Source organism: Desmodus rotundus, chromosome 5 (genome assembly GCF_022682495.2).
Source record: "Desmodus rotundus isolate HL8 chromosome 5, HLdesRot8A.1, whole genome shotgun sequence".
Classification (NCBI taxonomy): Eukaryota; Metazoa; Chordata; class Mammalia; order Chiroptera; family Phyllostomidae; genus Desmodus; species Desmodus rotundus.
This window is the reverse complement of record NC_071391.1, coordinates 98,939,558-98,958,706: the sequence shown is the minus strand read 5'-3', so window position 1 is coordinate 98,958,706 and position 19,149 is coordinate 98,939,558. Positions and strand designations below refer to the sequence as shown.

Here is a 19,149-nt window from a genome sequence, read left to right as displayed (position 1 = left end):
GACAGGACACTGACATTCACCCGGTCCCTCGACAACTGTCTCATACATGTGAGCACATCAGCTGTTTACAGCAAACCTCTGAAATTACCTACATATACATTTAATAAATGGGAAGCCAAAGGAAAGAGATAGCAAACATAACTCATCCAAATCCACAAAGCTAGGATCCAAAACGCCCTAGAACTGTCTGATCCTAAACCCGGATTCATCTGTTACCCTCTACTGCCTGGTAGCATTCCTTGGGAGCAGAATTTTGTAGCATAGCTCAAAAAAGAAATCTCAAGGGTGAGGTAGATGCTGATAAACAAGAACTGAGCTTCAATTTCACTTTGATAAGCTGATAAAAATACTAAGGGAGAAACAGCAGTAACTCCCAATACTCCAGGTATATTTGGGAAGGGTCTTACTGTTTTTTAAATATTTAATTAGAGAAGGGGTAAAGGAAGCCTAGACTAATTGAAAGGTAGAAGTTTCCCGATTCCAAAACACAGGGTGCGTGGGGAGCAAGCCTGTCTGCTGCCGTCTTCAGAGCAGATGCCACTCTCCTGCAGCCCCTCCTGCTGAGGGTGGCCGAATAGCACAGGGTCCAATTACTAATGTTCCTGTGACCTTTGCTCCATGGGTCATTTTGGAGAGGGTCTTTTTATGATTTGTTTTCAAATTTTATTGGAAAATGGTCAAAGCTTGTGGCCTATATAAAGCCTCTACAACTCTGAATTTGTGAAGGTTCCCTTTGTCGCCACTGAAGTGACCCATTTCTGTAAACGTTCCCCTCTTCTCCAGTGGGAGAAGGCCAGGGCATGAAACCCAGTCTCAGCACGGAGGTGGGTGACCTTGGGGGAAGTTGTTTAATTTCTTTGACCACAAATTCTGCGTTTGTAAGTGGGGTCAAGGCTTCTGTGGGGATAAAATGTGACCATGGATAGATCAAGGACTCAATACCCGGTCCACGTGGAATAAATGTTGGACATTCCTGCTTTTCCTCTGCATTCATGTCATGCTGCTTCGGAAGAGTCATTGGAATGAATGAAGCTTTTACAGGGATTCAAAAATAGATCTGCACTAGATTATACAGTGCCATTTAAAAAGAGAGAGAAAACTTAAAAATCACAAGAAGACTGATGTTATAAGGTAGGGCCACACAATTGGGATGCGACATACTGTGAATCCTATTTAGGAGGGTTTACAAAAAGACCCCAGTGGTTCTTGGGTACACCCCAGCTCCCACAGTAGTGGATACTAATGATACCGGCTTTTTAGCTTAGAGAGATCTTCATGTGTCCACAGTACTTACTGGAATATATTTTAAAGACCAGGAGGTGTAGGCAAGTTATTTTCAAAATGTTTATTCCAGAGAACCAGCAAGTGAAGAAAGACACTTAAGTATCCAAGAATGGGGAACGGGGCAGGGCGGCGGGGAATCACAGCTTTATTTTTGCTCCTCCTTGGCTGCCTGCCCCCAACCCCGGGGCCCTCCTGGCCCCTGGCCCAGCCCTGGAGTACTGCAAGGAGCGAGCTCCCCACTGCTGGCTGCAGGGCTCCCCTTGCCAAGTCGCTTTCTTAGGCTGCTGGCTCCCCTGCCCACCAGACATCTGAGTACCCCAGAGCAGTGGTTATTACTTTCTGAAGAGTGATTACAGCAAGTATTAGCAGAAGCTCATGCACGAAATATACCAAAAGACTTCTTTTTAAAATTGTGGTAAAATATACTTAAAATTGGTTGAAATGGTAAGTTTTAAGTGTACAGTTTAGTGGCATTAAGTACATTTATAATGTTGTGCAACCATCACCAACAATCATCCATAGAAATTTTTCATTATCTAAAACTAACCCCCTCTCCCCTTTCCCCTGGCTACTACCATTCTCTTTTCTGTCTCTGTAAATTTGACTTTTCTAGGGACCTCATATAAGTAAGACTCATACAGCATTTGATCTTTTGTGAGTGGCTTATTTCCATTAGCAGAATGTTCTCAAGTCTCATCCATGTTGTAAACATATGTCAGAATTTCCTTCCTTTTTAAAAAGCCCGGACCTTCCAGCCAAGATGGAGGCATAGGTAGATACACTGTACTTCCTTGCACAATCAAAAGAAGGACAATGACAAATTTAAAAACAAAAATAACCAGAACTGCCAGAAAATAGAACTGTATGGAAGCCAAACAACCAAGGAGTTAAAGACAAAACATTCATCAAGACTGGTAGGAGGAGCAGAGACGGGCAGCCTGGGCAGAGAGGACTCACTGCAAGGTGGCAGGGGGCTGGAGGACCAGACAATCCCACATTTCTGTGCGGATAAATTGGGAAAAACAAATGGGGAGCAAGACAGACTGCACAACCCAATTCCAGTGTGGAAAAAATAAAGCCTCAAAACCTGTGACTGAAAAAACCTGTGGGGGTTGAGGTGGCAGAAGGAACTCCCAGCCTCACAGGAGAGTTCGTTGGAGACACCCACAGGGTCCTAGAATGTACACAAACCCATCCACCCAGGAATCAGCACCAGAAGGGCCCAATTTACTTGTGGGTAGTGGGGTAAGTGACTGAAGGCTGGCCCAGAGCTGAGCAAGCAGCATTGTTCCCTCTCAGACCCATCACTGACAGAGAGCACAACAAAAGAAGCCATGTGGTTGCTCTGCCCTGGCAAATGTCTAAGGCTCTGCCCTTGTTAAAAAAACAGGCACACTGAGACAAAAAAATATGGCCCAAATGAAAGAAGAGATCAAAGCTCCAGGAAAAATACAACTAAGTGACAAAGAGATGGCCAACCTATCAGATGCACAGTTCAAAACACTGGTAATCAGGAAGCTCACAGAAATGGTTGAGTATGGTCACAGAATACAGGAAAAAGTGAAGGCTAAGAAAAGTGAAATAAATGAAAATGTATAGGGAACCAACAGGGATGGGAAGGAAAAGGACTCAAATCAATGGTTTGGAGCAGAGGGAAGAAATAAACATTCAACTAGAACAGAATGAAGAAACAAGAATTCAAAAAAAATGAGAGGATTAGGAACCTACAGGACACCTTTAAACATTCCAACATCTGAATCATAGGGGTGCCAGAAGAAGAAGAGGAAGAGCAAGAAATTGAAAACTTATTTGAAAACATAATGAAGGAGAACTTCCCCAATCTGGCAAAGGAAACAGGTTTTCAGGGAGTCCTAAAGAAGTTGGACCCAAGGAAGCACACACCAAGGCACATCATAATTCTATTACCCAAAATTAAAGATAAGGGGAGAATCTTAGAAGCAGTAAGAGAAAAGGAGACAGTTACCTACAAAGGAGTTCCCATAAGACTATCAGCTGATTTCTCAAAAGAAACCTTGCAGGCAAGAACGGGCTGGAAAGAAGTACTCCAAGTCATGAAAGGCAAGGACCTACATCTAAGATTACTCTATCTGGCAAAGCTATCATTTAGAATGGAAGGGAAGATAAAGTGCTTCCCAGATAAGGTCAAGTTCAAGGAGTTCGTCATCACCAAGCCCTTATTATATGAAATGTTAAAGGGACTTATCTAAGAAAAAGAAGATCTTAACTACGAATAGTAAAATGACAACAAACTCACAACTATCAACAACTGAACCTAAAAAAACAAAAATGAACTAAGCAAACAACTAGAACAGGAACAAATTCATACAAATAGAGATCACATGGAGGGTTATCAATAGGGGATTGGGAAGGGGAGAGAGGGGGGAAAGGTACAGAGAATAAATAGCATAAATGATAGGTGGAAAACAGACAGGGGGAGGGTAAGAATAGTATAGGAAATGTAGAAGCCAAAGAACTTATAAGTATGACCCATGGACATGAACTAAGGTGAGGGAATGATGGGGGCAGGGGCAGGTGCAGGACAGGGGAATAAATGGGAGAAAACTTGGGACAACTGTAATAGCATTATCAATATAATATATTTAAAAAAACACGTAAATAAAAATATAAAATAAAAAGCCCCCAAAAGCCCTGGTCAGGCGGCTCAACTAGCTGGAGCATCGTCCTGTACACCAAGGTTTAATTCCTGGTCAGGGCACATAGCTAGGTTGTGGGTTCAATCCCAGTCAGGGCATGTACGGGAAGCAACTGATGTTTCACCTCTCACACCTATGTTTCTCTCTCTCACCGTTCCTTTCTCTCTCGAATCAAAAATATCCTTGGGTGAGGATTTAAAAAAAAATAAATAGCTTGAAAAATATTCCATTGTGTATGTATACTACATTTTGTTTATCCATTCATCCATCAATGGACACCTGGGTTGCCTCACCCTTTGGCTATTATGAATAATGCTGCTATGAATATAGGTGTGCAAATATTTTTTAAAGACTCTGCTTTCAATTCTTTGGGGTGTATACGTGAAAGTGGAATTGCTGGACCATATTGGTGGTTCTATTTTTAAGTTTTTGAGAAATCACAAAAGTATTTTCCATAACAACTGCACCATTTTACATTCTTAGAAGTAATGCACAGGGTTCCAATTTCTCTACATCCTCACCAATGTTTGTTATCTTGTTTTTTTGACAACAGCCATCCTACTGGGTGTGAGGTAAACATAATTTCTTAAGTGAACCTTCTTTTTACTGGATCCAGAACAGGATTTGTTAGTAGATGGCAATTCTCAAGAAAAATAAAATTTTATACTCTATAATAAATCTAAGGTTTTCTGCTCAACCCCCTTTGCCATCCTTTTTTAAGTGGATACCTATTACCTTTCCATCCTTCCTGCCAATATCAGATTACCCCCCCATAAAACCACATTAAGAAAAATACCTTAAAAGGAGTTTTAATACCTTAAAATGAGTTTATCAACCAGTTCTCAAGAGTTAATCACCAAGCAACTCACTTTACTAAGTGACAACTAAGCTAAATGCCTGGATAAAATCAGTATTCCAAAGACTAGACTACAAGTCAATACAACTCATTCACACCTAGGACATTTTACAGAGAAATAAAACTGGGAACTCTGTTGCTTCAGCTAGAATCTGGGAAATGCTATTTTTTACACGTAATTCACCACTCAAGTCATAAGTGTATCCATGTTGCTAATCTTTGTTAACCCTTCCTCAGTTTCCTTGTAGGTGTCTTAAACACTCACTACACTGGAAAGGAGGTTGTGAAAGTTAAGTGATATCTGAGTACCAACCATCATTTTGGAGAATCACTGTCAGTCTAATAAGCCATTTTTATTACACAGTATTAATGGTAAAACAAATAAAATTCAAATAACTACACTGGAGTTGGAATCAACACCGTCTTAGGCCAGCCCGGAATATATCACAGTGATGAATAATGAGACAAAATCAGCAATGGAGAAATACCCTCAAAGGTCAAATTCATAGAAACAGAGTAGAAAAGTGGTTGCCAGGGGCTTGGGGGTGGGGCAAACAGGGACAGGTTGGTAAAAGGGATCAGCTTTCAGGTCTAAGATCTGAGGATCTAGGATGAAATATGTGACTATATAGTTGATAACATGGTATTCTATAATTGAAATTTCCTAAGAGAGAACTTAAATGTTCTCACCAAAAAGAGACAAATATGTAAGGTGATGGATGTGTTAATTAACTAGACCTGCAGAATCCTTTTATAATTGTATGTGTGTATCAAATTACCACATTGTACCCTTTAAATACCTTACAATTTTATTGGTCAACTCTACCTCAAAAAAGACGAACTTAAAAAAAAAAAAAGGAAAAAAGAAAATTACCATCTATGAAAATGAACACTGATCTCCTTGGTGAAACCAGACCCACCTTTAAAATGCCAAGAAGGTGAAGTATTTTCGGATAATGCACACCCACTACTTACATAGGAGACAAACAGCCATCAGTCACCATTTTTAGGAATTTATTAGGCCTATTTTTTCCACAACCAGAAAATTAGTTGTAACTTTTATAACTTAAGCATCTATTTCATAAACTTATCAAAATATGTCATTAGCTTCCTGAACTCCTCCTAATGAATTCGGCCACATCAATCAATACCTGACCTTTAGCCTTATCACCTATTATTCATGATTATCTGACTAATTCTGAAACATACAAGAGTGAAAAGAGAAGCACATTAATAAAAAAATACCCAAGTCTGTATTATTTGGGTCTCACAACTGTCAAACAAGATTAAGCTACTGAGATCATTTTAGTTCTTCAGATCTACATGGCTTATGCCCACATTCTTAAGCATTCTACATTAGACTTCCCACTTTAACAGAAGTGGAAGCTACAGAAAGCCCCTCTGTACCGTGCCTGGGGGATGGAGACCCTTGCCCATCACGCTAAGCAGAGAGCCTGGTCCCGGGCAGGTAGGGACTGAGCACATGAGCGGGGACAAGGGCTACCCGGAGTTTAATCACCACACAGATACCTCTACAAATGCTTTTGGAAAAATAAATACTAAAAGTTATTTCAAGTGTACAATTATTTTAATGAAATCTTCCCTATCATTTATGATAACAGAATGAGGAAATAAAGATTTCTAGCATATGTACAGATTTTTTACAATAAATTTTATTTTTAGAACTGTTTTAGTTTCCCCTATTATTAACATCTTACATCAGTATAGTACATTTGTAACAATTAAAACCCAATATTGATATATTATTAACTGGAGTCCATATTTTACTCAGATGTCTTTAATTTTTTACCTAATGCCCCTCCCCCCACCCTCTTAAGCCTGGGATCCCGTCCAGGACACATGACATTTAGTAGTTGTACCTCCTTAAGGTCCTCTTGGCTGTAACAGTTTCCTAGACTCCCCTTGTTTCAATGACCTTTACAGTTTTGAGTCTTATGTGTCAGGTATTTTGTAGAATGTCCCTTAGTTGGGATTTGTCTGATGTTTTTCTCCTCATAAGACTGAAATTATGGGTTTGAGGGGAGGATGACCACAGAGTTCAAGTGTCCTTGTCACTGCATCATATCAAGGGTACACACCATCAGCACAACTTATCACTGCTGATGTCAACCTTGATCACTTGGCTGAGGTAGTGTCTGCCGGGTCTTCCCACTGTGAGGTCATTCTTTTTTTCCTTTTCCACACTGTGCTGTTTGGAAGGACGTCTCCAAGCACAGCCCACATTTAAGTGTGGGAGTTATACTCCACCTCCCTGAGGGAGACTACCTACAAAATTTTTTTGGAATTTTGCAAAAGAGACTTGCCTCTCTTTCTACAGAGACAGTTTTAAAATTTATTCAGTCACTTAACTTATATGGGCTACAATCCAATACTTGTTTATTTTGTTGCTCCAATTGTTCTAACATTGGCTACTGAGTGCTCTTTCAGTTGCATCCTGCGTCCCTTTGACATACCACTATCATTGTGAGTGTGAGTGTGCGGGAGCATGTGTGTGCCTTGTGTGAAGAGCACTGTGTGTGCAGGTGTGAGTGTATGTGAGAGTGCACATGTGTGGGTGTGAGTGTGTGTGTGTGTTGAGCACATCCTTACTTCTGGCACCACAGGATTTTGCAGGTTCACCTCAAGTCTCTTCTGCCCCAGCCTCAGAATCAGTATGGCTGACTTCACAGTAACCAGAAGGATCTACATCCCACTTTTGATACATTTTACACATGAGACTCCTGTCCAGCTCCTGGGTCACAGTGCTGTTAAAGGAAGATACTATTCTGTGACAATGATGGTATTTGATTTTGAACTAGCCTTCTCTCCTGCTAAACAATGCTTTTAAGTAATACTCTGCACTAGTTACCTAACTTACTTCTCCAGTGTCTGCCCTGCTGACTATCCCATCCCCCTCCATAGCCACGGCCATGTTCTCCCACCACCCACTTCCCCCACAGCCTATTTCTCCAGGCTCGGTCCCATACCCACCTCCTCACTAACCTGTGCCAAACCTCCTGATCCCACCTACAGTCTTTGCTGTACTTCATGTGGCTCCAAGCCTGATTATTTTTACCCTTGAATTATGTGAGCCAAAGCAAAGTAACACATGTTAAGAGCACTTACAGAGATCTCAGTGGCTATAAATCAGAAGTCTGACAAGGCCACCAACAGTTTGAAGGGGGCATGTACACCTACCCCACACCTGCCTGGGCAGTTGAATATGCAACGGAAGCACTCACAACCTGTGACCAGTCCTGTTTTAGACTTCTGATCACTGGCTCAGGCCAGCTCTTGGTGCTGCCTGGCAACCCACTCCATGTCCCTCTCTGCCTCTGTGAGGAGTCTATTGCAGGCCTTTCTTCTCCACTTACTCCTATCTCCTCCTCTCTTCTGCAGTCTCAGGTGATGAATGGCCTTCCTTCTTGTTTCACCGAGGAAAACATAAGCAGTCAGAAGGAAGTGTCTATCCGCACCTGGGAACACTACACTGTCTCTCTGTTCTGGAGCAAGCACCTGGCTGTTCTTCTGAAGCCTGTCCTCTGTGAACTGAATACCACCCCCTCTTGCCTCCTGAAGGAATCTGCTCCTACTGTTGTCTGCCTGTGCTACTGTGTCATGAATATTTCTCTCTTCCAGGTCATCTTACCTGCACACTGACAGCTGACACTGTCCATTAGCCCTTTCCAGAACATGCCTTTCACTTGGCTCCTCAGCCACATAGCTCTGCTCTTCTCTCTTCCTCCCTGACTGCTCCTTCTCAGTCTCCTTGCCGGCTCCTGTGTTTCTGACCCACAGATGCAGGAGTAGCTGGGCTGTCTGGGGCCCCTACTCCATTCCCGCTCCCTGGATGACTCTATCCATCTTCCTGACTCTGAGTACCACCACTACCCAGGCTGCTCCCAAATGCAGGTCTCTTTCCTGCCCTCTCCCTGAATGCCAGACTTCTATTCCCAATCTGGATGTCTCACGTGCACTTCAGACTTAGCATGTCCAAATAGAACTCTTCAATCTCCCTACCACAACAAAAGAAAGCAAATCAAATAAATAACAACAAAATCCACCTGAGTCCCACAATGTTCCCTTCTGAGCAAATGCCATAGAAGAGAATCTATTCACCCAGTTGTTCATCAGGCCAAAAATCCTAGACTTTTCTCTCATACTTCCCGTCCATTTCAGTAAACCCCAGAGGCTTGCCTTCAAAATCTGTCTGGAATCCAACCAGTCCTCACCCCTCCACTGTGCTGCTCTAAGCCAGCTCTTACCAGGACTGCGTAACTTCTTCCTACAGCTCTGGTTCCTTCCCTCCACACAGCCCCAGCCTGTCTCCCTAACAGCAGCCTTGTGACAACAGGAAAATGGGCAAAGATTTGTGTCACTGCTCTGTTCAAACCTCCCTGTAGCTTCCCATCATACCAGAATAAAATCCAAAGCCGAAAACAACTTGGTCCTGGGCTCCTTCTCCATACTCACATCCCTGGCTCCTCATGCCTTGTTTTTCCTCGGAACAACCACGAGAGCTCTGGCCTCAGGGTCCCTGTATCCACCATGTTGCCTGGGGTGCTCTTCCCCAGACATCTGCACAACTTGTTCCCTCACTTTGTACAGGCCTCTGGTTCACCTCTCGTTAGCTCTCTTTGTTCCCTCCTCCCTCTCATAACCCATTCCTGACTAAAACCAACTCTCTGTCCGTCCCACCTGCCCCACCAGGTCTACAATGGCTGCTGCCTCCCCTCCACACCTTGCTCTTTTCTTTTTCCATGACACTGACCAGTACTTCACACATATTTTTAATGACTGATTGTCCATTTTCCCTCACTCAGTACAATTCTTTGAGGATAAGGATTTTGTCTCCTCGTGAACACAGCAGTTAGAAGGGCCTGAGCCCAAGACATACACAGCAAGTATGTGCAGGACTGAGGGGGTGAGCGGCCCGCAGATGCGCTCTCTGGAGCTGTCCAGGGCTTCCTCCACACAAACCTGCTCCTGGTGCCAGCCCTCCTATACTGAAATCCTCATTTGCAGTTGGATTCAAATGTAAGAGGCTTCATCGACCACAATCTCACCTTTGCGACAGTTATGTTTATTCTACATAAAAAGGGCTCTTTACCCATGGAAGCCATAGGAGAATTCCAATTAAAAATTTAAATTTTATACTGTTCAGCTACTTTGAGTAAAAGAGAGAAAGCACATGGAATATACATTAATATTCATGAAATACAGATCGATGAATGAAGAGTAAATCTTCCAGTTCTTTCTAACAACTGACTAACACAGCAACAGATAATGAATTAAGTTTAGAGAAGCTCTTTAAACCACAAAGATGCATCATCTAAGACTAGCAAAAATAACCTAAGTACTGTCAATAAAATTCCAGCATTTATTCTGCAGGGCTAAAGAAAACAGCATTAAAATGAAAAGAGAACCACCAGTATGGGAAAACATATTTGCCAATGATACCTCAGACAAGGGCCTGATCTCCAAAATATATAAAGAACTCACACGACTCCACTCCAGGAAGACAAACAACCCAATTAAAAACTGGGCAAAGGACTTGAACAGACACTTCTCCAAGGAAGACATACACAGGGCCCAGAGACATATGAAAACATGCTCAGCATCACTAGCCATCAGAGAGATGCAAATTAAAACCACAATGAGGTATCACCTCACACCAGTCAGAATGGCCAACATAAACAAATCCACAAACAAATGTTGGAGAGGATGCGGAGAAAAGGGAACCCTAGTGCACTGTTGGTGGGAATGCAGACTGGTGAGGCCACTGTGGAAAACAGTATGGAATTTCCTCAGAAAACTCAAAATGGAACTGCCCTTTGACCCAGCAATTCCGCTGCTGGGATTATACCCTAAGAACCCTGAAATACAAATCCAAAAGAACCTATGCACCCCAATGTTCAGAGCAGCCCAATTTACAATAGCCAAGTAGTGGAAGCAACCTAAGTGCCCATCAGCAAATGAGTGGATTAAAAAACTATGGTACATTTACACAATGGAATTCTATGCAGCAGAGAGAAAGAAGGAGCTTATACCCTTTGCAACAGCCTGGATGGAACTGGAGAGCATTATGCTAAGTGAAATAAGCCAGGTGATGAAGGACAAATACCATATGATCTCACCTTTAACTGGAACATAATCGACAAGAGAAAAAAGCAAACAAAATACAACCAGAGACATCGAAGTTAAGAATAATCTAACAATAGCCAGAGCGGAGTGGGGAGAGGACAGTGGGGAGGGGGGATTACAGGAGCTACTATAAAGGACACATGGACAAAATCAAGGGGGAGGGTGGAGGCGGGGGACGGATGTGGGTTCGGCTGGGGTGGAGTGGAGGGATGGGGAAAAAATGCAGACAACTGTAATTGAATAACAATAAAAATTTAAAAATAAAATAAATAAATAAAATTGCAGCATTTAAGAACTTTGTATTCATCTTTTTCAACCTCCAAATTAAAAAAAAAAAGTTGTTGAACACTGAAACAACACAAAATGGATATGGCCTTTCAGCAGGGCTATTAGAATACAAAATACCCTTCTATGTGAAAGCACTCAAGTTTATAAACAGTGGCCCTGGCTGGTGTGGGCTCATGGATTGAGTGCTAGTCTGAGAACCAAAGGGTCACTGATTCAATTCCCACTCGGGGCACATGCCTGGGATGCAGGCCAGGTACCCAGTAGGGGGAGCATGAGAGGCAACCACATGTTGATGTTTCTCTCCCCCTCTTTCTCCCTTCCTCTCTCTAAAAAATAAATAAATAAAATCTTTAAAAAATAAAAATAAAGAACTGGTATCTCGAATACATAAAAACTTACAATTCAAGAAGAACGAGACCCACAACTCATTTGAAAAGCAAGCAAAAGATGTCAATGCACAGAAGGACAGCATAAATGGTGAAAAAACAAAAAAGATCATCCACATTCCTGGCTGACATCATAGTGAGATACCCTTTTCCCATAGATGGGAAAATGAAAAACATGATGAGGTAGGTGTCAGGAAGGTCGTGAGGCAGAGGGAATCTCCCTTGAGTAGAAAACAAAATGGGAAGACGATTTGGAATTATGTTGTAAAGGTGAACACTGACATGCTGTACAAGGTAGCAACTCCACTCCCAGTTATTGGCAGGAGAGAACTCCGGCAGTCAGGGGGCCTGCACAACAATGCTTAGGACAGCAGTGCTTATGACAGTTAAAGAACAGGAATAATTAACCCAATGAACAGGAGAAGCGATAAATGGGTCTACCATCACACAACTCAGCACTGCACGGCAGGGAAAGAAGACTGCTTCCCCAAATGACTGTCCGAAACCAGGCTGGGTAGAAAAAAGGCAAAGGACTAACTACATCCCACGTGGTTCCATTTTCATAAAACCCTCAAACGAGCAATCAAAACAATATTGTTTAGACTTGTGCATATATATGGTGAAACTAATTTTAAGAAAGAAAGGAAATGAATGATTAAATAAATAAATAAATGGGTGAGAAGAGACAGATTTCTCCAGGAGAATTCTAAATAAATTATGTAGAGACTCCCCCCTCAAGGAGGTGGAGCTTAACTCCCCATCTTAAGTGTTGCCTGCACCTAGAAACTTCCAAAGAGGGCAGAGTGGAACAAAGAAGGAATTACTTCAGCATAGAGAAACCTGACAGGGTATCAAGTTCAACAACACATAGGTAAGTCAGGTGACCAATGGGTACTCTTGATGTGATGCGATGAGAATGGCACTTTACCTCTATGGTCTTCCCCACAAAACCCCATAACCCTATTCCAGTGATTTTCAACTGGTGCGCTGCACGAATTTTTAAAACATGAGATTCCTGACTATTTAGTCAGGGGCACTGACCTTTTTTCCCTTAGACTGTCAAACACAAAATGACAACAGCCAATACAAAAATAGCTGTTAAGTGTGAATGAATCAAAATTATAATTTTTTTGTTAGATCGGGAAAAATATATTTTTTGGCGTACCACTGAATTTTAGTAATTAGTTTATGTGGCCATGAGATGAAAAAGGTTTAAATCACTATACTAGTCTAATGATGAGAAAAACACTAGATAAATTCCAACTGAGGGAACACCTGACAAATCCTTCTCGAAACTGTCAAGGTCATCCAAAACAGGGAAAGCCTGAGACTGTCACCGCCTAGGCCATGGGACAACCAAATGTACTGCAGTACCCTGGATGGGATCCTCTGTACCTGGTAATTTTCTTTGCTCTGAATTACACTGTATCTGATATTAAAAGTCACTCCTGTTTTCTTTTAATTACGATCAATGTTTGCACAATGTATCATTTCCATCCTTTCATTGTTAATATACTATATACATATATAAAAGGTATCTAAAGTGTGCTAGGTTATGATGCAGGACACAGAGAAGCTCTCAGTGGCAAAGACACCTGCTTGGTGGGTATCCAGTGTTGAATGGAGAGGTGCTGTGGGGATACGTCTGTAATGGCCCAAACTCAGGGGCGCTAGATGATACAAAGGACTCAGAGCCCTTTACCGGAATCCATTTGAAATCTGGTTCTAATTTGGAATTTCTGGTTTGTTAGTTATATTTTTGCATAAAAAACCCCTGAGTGATTGAGTATTCTATATAGAAGCCTCTTTAATAAGTTTTCCATTCCTAAGACAGTCAAAATGATAGTCCTCCCCATAAACATCATTCACAGTGCAAGTAAAACACCCAAGGGGAAAGAACTGGGCCATGTGGGGTTAGCCTTCAAGGGTCACAGAATGTCCTAGCACCCAGCTCTAGAGTTGTAAAGGCCATAATACATTCATTCATTTAATCAGAAGATCCTGGGGAATCTTGCAGTGCCAGGAACTCTTAGATAGAGGGATCATCAGGATACTAAGACACAAGGGACTTCCACCCTGAGGGCTAGAGGGTCTGGTTGTGGAATGGAACCATTGCAAATGTCCTCAGGTTGTGATGTAATTGACAGAGAAGGACTGATTTTGTGTATGCTGCCTTTTGCAAAGTTGTAACTATTTCACATTCCTTTTGTGCTCTGCAGGTAACCCAGACATTGGGCCTGAAGCAACTGGGTCAAAGAAAGGACTCTGTAAAAAATCCCCACAAGAGTCCTTTCACAGAAAATAGTATCTGCTACATGATTTCCCTACTGACCCTGAGGCATGTTTTCCAGAAACCCATTGTCCCCTGAGTTGGACTCTCCCCAAGTGGAGAACATGAGGCACAGAGAACACAAGACAGAGAGAAGAGTACCAGAGCTCTCATTTCTGGTATGTTCTAAGCACCACAGTGCCCCGAGCTACTTCCTGTTTCTTCAAGATATTTTGTTAGATATCTGTGCCTAAGATCAGTCTCCCTTGAGAGTCAACTCATTGTAAAGATCAAAAATCAGAATTACGTGGTGTGTTCTAGATACTTCATCTAAGATGAAGCTGACACAAGTCTTTATTCCACCTTCTCCCTTTCCTCCGCCCTGCTGAAATGGGTCTGATGGCTGGAGCTTCATCTTGGACCACGAGCCAGGGCCAGTTCCTGGGTAGAGCAGAGTGGAAGCCAAAAGGAACTTGGGTCCCTGAGAATTCTCTGGTGCAAAGCTACCATCCCAGCCCCGAATAGCCTACCTCTGACTTTGTGTGTGTGAAATAAATTTCTGTATGTATAAAAAAAAAATAAGAATTGCTGATAAACACTGCAATTAGTTATGGAATGAAATTTTCTTTAAGTCTCATAAATTCTCTAAAATGTGAACATATGAAAATTCTCAAGTGAAGGACCTCAGATAAATGTCCCTTTGAAGGGGACACTGATGTACAGGTCCCTCAGCACAGGCGGGTCTGCAGTGAGGCCTAAGCTCCTTATGCCTCCTCAAGACGAATGCACATTTCTTGGCTAGGAGACTGGAACACTGCATGGTGACAGTCACCTTTCCCCTCTCTTCTTACCTTACCTATGCTCTCAATCACAGATCTTATCTCCCCAGCCAGGAGAGGATATAAAATCCAGGACCCACATTAGCAGTTTCCAAACTGGCTAATCAGAATGACTGGACAAGCTTTAAAAATAAGCACAAATACCTAGGCTTCCCCAAATCTAATCCCTGGAGCTGGGACCTGGGCCTGGGGTCCTTGCATGATTACGAGAAGGAACCAGATTTAGGACCAGTTCTGATGAAAACATTTACACCAGCGGTTCTCACCTGCATCAGCACATCTGAACCTATGGAAGGTTTTGGCACTAACTGCCCAAGTCCATCTGCCCATCCCAGGTGGCTGGTCACTATGCAGTCAGCAGGTTCTGACTTACAGAGCTCCCTGAGGCCTGCATGCTTGCTTCTGCAAAGTGAGGAGTGAGGCAGAGGCTGTGATGCGTCCATCTCCACTCCATTCCCAAGCTTGTAATCACGTTTCTAGCTCTCTCTGTAACTGGTCCCACTCAGCCAATAAAAGCTGGCAGCATCAGTAGCTTGTTTCCCGGGGAGTTCCCTGGTCCCTTTTCCTGGAGTTGAGACTTAGGTGGAAGATGAGATCCAGTGTTTACAGCACTTGGGGGAGGAGGAGGTGACACTGGGCTCTCCCACACGTGTCCCCACACCTGAACACTTTCCCATAGAAGTTTGTGGGGTGTAGCAGCCGGGGCTGTGGTACCAAGCTGTCCATTAAGTCCTGTCCCTAGAATTCCAAGATCATAGACCCAGTATTCACCTTGTCCCTTCATGTTACTCTCACAGAAACTAAGGCCTAGAGGTTAACACACAGCCATGAAAAGCACAACTGAGCCCCGGCCGGTGTGGCTCAGTTGGTTGGGATTTGTCCTATAAACCAAAAGGTCTCAGGTTGGATCCCTGGCCAAGGCACATGCCTGGGTTACAGGTTTGGTCCCTGGTTGGGACACATAAGAGGCAACCAATGGATGTTTCTCACATCAATATTTCTCTCCTCTCTCTCTCCCTCCCTTCCCCTCTGTCTAAAGTCAATAAGCATGCCTTGGGTGAAGATAAAAAAAAAAACCCCACAATCTAATAGACGTCAGTTCCCACACACACACTTGACACTTTCTCTAGGCACCTCTGTTCCAGGCACACACTGAAGAAGCTTGGGATCTAACCACCGGGAAAATATGGCCAATGTTTTACAAACCGTCTTTAAAACGAGCTTCCTGGTTGTAAGATATGGTTATCTGAAGATGGCCTGTGTTTAGTTTCTCCCACAAAAGAGGCCTCCACCCAGCCCAGGGGAGGCATCCCTGTCTCTGGCTCTGGGGATCAATAGTTTTCCCTGGCTCTTCTGATCTTAGCTTGGACCATCCCTCTTAACCTTTTAGGGGCAGGGAGCCTCAGTTACCCACTCATTCCCAATGAATGCTGAATGTGAGGGGAGAGCAGGAAGCAGCATTCTATGGAAGTGGACAAGGGATCCTGCATCAGGATCCTACACCAATAATTTGGTGTGGATCTCAGAACTTATAAAATAATAATTCTTTGAAATTATAGAGGAATAAGTATTTTTGTGAGTCTATTTTCATGACAATTTATGTATGTATGGCTCCCTACCTAACCACACCCAGGCATCACCTCTTGTCTGCAGAGCAGTGGCAGGGTGTAGCTGGATGCTGCGCCCAGAATGCTGCCCTGAGTGTGTCACCTCCCCTCCCTCACTACCATCTAAGAGAGGGCCCTGACGGTAACTTAAAGTCTGTGAGTGTCACTGAGGATCAAGAACTTTCTAAAGAAATCACGTCCGAGTCAGAGTCTGTTACTGATGAGTTGCTAATGAATTCTGGCGAACAGATTTGAGGATTTACACTAATTTCTAGCTTATATTGCTACAAAAACATGTGACTGCATTTATAAATGACTAAGTCTTAAAAGGTTTCCCTCCCATGACTATTAAAAAAATTGAGTCCACATAGGTAACAAGAGTTTTTTTTTTAATGTAGTGGAAATCTCCTGGGATTGGACATTGAAACACCCCCGTGGTGTTTGTCTCACATAAAGTCTAAAGAGAGAGCCAGGAGGTCCCTATTGGTGCTGCGGCGGGGGTGTAAAACTAGTGAGAGCCAACAATGTCCCAGCAGGACGGGATCAGAGCCGCTTCAAGTACAGGGGAGGGAGGAGGAAGAGAGGGCTTGGAATCCGGCTGCACAATAGGAGGGCCAAGCTCTCCATTCCACATCAGGGCCTATACCTGGAAGCCCCAGCAAGCAACACCCTAAATAAATAGGACAGTGTGTCATTTTCTCCAAAAGAAATCATCAAGGATAATAAGGTGGAGATATTCAGACACTTAATCCTACTCTTATGAAATATGACATTAATTCTGTGCTGCTCTGGCTGGCACTCATCAGAGGGGAACATAATTGACATTCAGAATTAGCTCCTCGCCACCCCCCACCCCCCAAAAAAAAGTGGTCAACAAGGAAAAAACCCATTTACAAAACTTTTAGTAAGAAAATTCTAATTTATACTAAACTAATAAATTTATAGAACTCATACCATAAGATTTTTATAGTCCAAAGTTATAGTGTCTGGAATAGTTTAAAATAATTTGTGCACGACAGAAGCAAAACAGGGTTCTGTGGGAAAGCCAGTATTTGGGTGTTAGCCCTGCAGTTGTGAGACAGTGACCTGGAGGTGCAACTGTGCCTTCCCATCAAGCACTCCTCACCACCAGCCAGAGACGGAACGCCGCATTGGCCAGACTACCACACAGTGCTTCTTACATTCTAAACCCAGCGTCCCAGACGATCTGTTAGGGCTCAGAAATACTTCTGTTCTACAGATATGACTTTGTCCAGTATCTGTTATTATAGAGCCCTTGGATCTCAGAAGCCACATGCTATATTACAGACACTGTTTTATTTTCATACATACACGTGGATTTCTCATACAAAGAGGTAAACTTTCCTCAGAACCCTTTATCTGTTTGCCTCCTCTGATGTAGACTGCCCTTCTCAGCATGAAAGTTGGAATGAAACCTTTGCTAGACCAAAAGCGTCCGGAAGGCAGTTCTTCCTTATCTTGGGACTCCCAATGCCACACACAAAACACCCTAAAACTTGTACAGACGCAATAACCATCTGTTGGGCAACAGAGCTGGGCATGAGGGTGTTTTACCGGTTGGAGGTGCCCAGACTGTGCTTCCTAGCTACTCAACGCCATTGTGCCCTAAAAGCAGGAATAGTGAATGCAATTTTTGAATCAAGTCCCTTGTAAACAGAAATAGTATGGGGCTCATCAAATCAGGGCTGCATTTAATGCCATTTTACTAATGTAAAACCTACCGTGTAAATTGAGTATTTCAGGCAAAAGCAGCAACTTCTCCCACCCGTTTTAAAGCAGACAAGTGAAAACTTACTTTTGGCGTTCAGCTATAGGAGATGACTGGCAAAATGCAGAACTCCTCAAGAGGTAAATTTTTCAGCTGATTACACCTCTTCAGTTACAAAGCTGCAGGATTTCTCCAAATTCTGAAATCCAACTCAAATCTCGACAGAGAATTATGGTCTGGGAAATCACTTGTAGAAAAGGAACATATGAGATCTGAAAAGAAATAGAAAATCGTGTATTAGAACATTGGCTTATTTGAAGTAGTTGCTTGAGAAATAACTGATCCTTTGACACAAGTATTTTTAATAAACCCCAGTAAAAAGATGCGTTCTATCTGCTGACCTCTGCCCAAACAAAAATGCTCCCACTTCCACACCTTGTACCCCTGGGTCAGCTCTGAAGCCACGGTCCGGGAAGTCAAGCACATACTCTGAGGATGGAAGGGATGAGGAGAGTGGGGACAGCAGGCCATAAACTAGGGACCCTACATAAAGTCCGAAGTCTCTTCAGAATTCCTACCCCAGCGTTCCCCACCCACAGCCTTCGAAGCCTGCCGAAAACAAAAGGGAGGCTGCCAAGTGGGAAGGAAGCACATCTGGGAGCCTAACTAGAAAGTCAGGCTGCAGAGAGCACAGAAATTATTTAGAGACTTGTTCCTGTGTTGGAGTCTCTTGCGCTGGCTATTTATTGAGAGAGGACACCTAATGGACCCATAGCCTCGTGCTAAAAACATCCCTGCAGGAAATCTGAGATCAACACCCCAAAACTACAAGCAAGTTAAGACAAGAAGCCTGGCAGGTGACTACAGCCCTCTCCCTCATGATTGTAGAGTTTGCTTTCACCTTAGGGTCCCTACACTTGGGTAGCTACTTTCAGTCCTTGCCTCACATTTTTGAGGGAACCCTGAAGGTCTGTGGACCTCCAAAGTGAGCTCATTGACATTTTTAATTGCATTTCAAACCCAGAGGGGATCTGTCCTGACAGTTCACTCAGCAAGATCTATTAATTCATCC

At 43.0% G+C, this 19,149-nt stretch overlaps 1 protein-coding gene across 5 annotated transcripts in view; it reads right to left on the bottom strand.

Moving 5' to 3' along the window:
- The window catches only part of NCK2 (NCK adaptor protein 2), a 140,969-nt gene that overhangs the window by 56,721 nt on the left and 65,099 nt on the right, over positions 1-19,149 (bottom strand). For all 5 annotated transcript variants that reach the window (XM_053923834.1, XM_053923832.1, XM_053923835.1 and 2 more), the window contains one exon: positions 18,165-18,349. The gene's annotated coding sequence lies outside the window, so the exon portion shown is untranslated. The remainder of the gene's footprint in view (positions 1-18,164; positions 18,350-19,149) is intronic.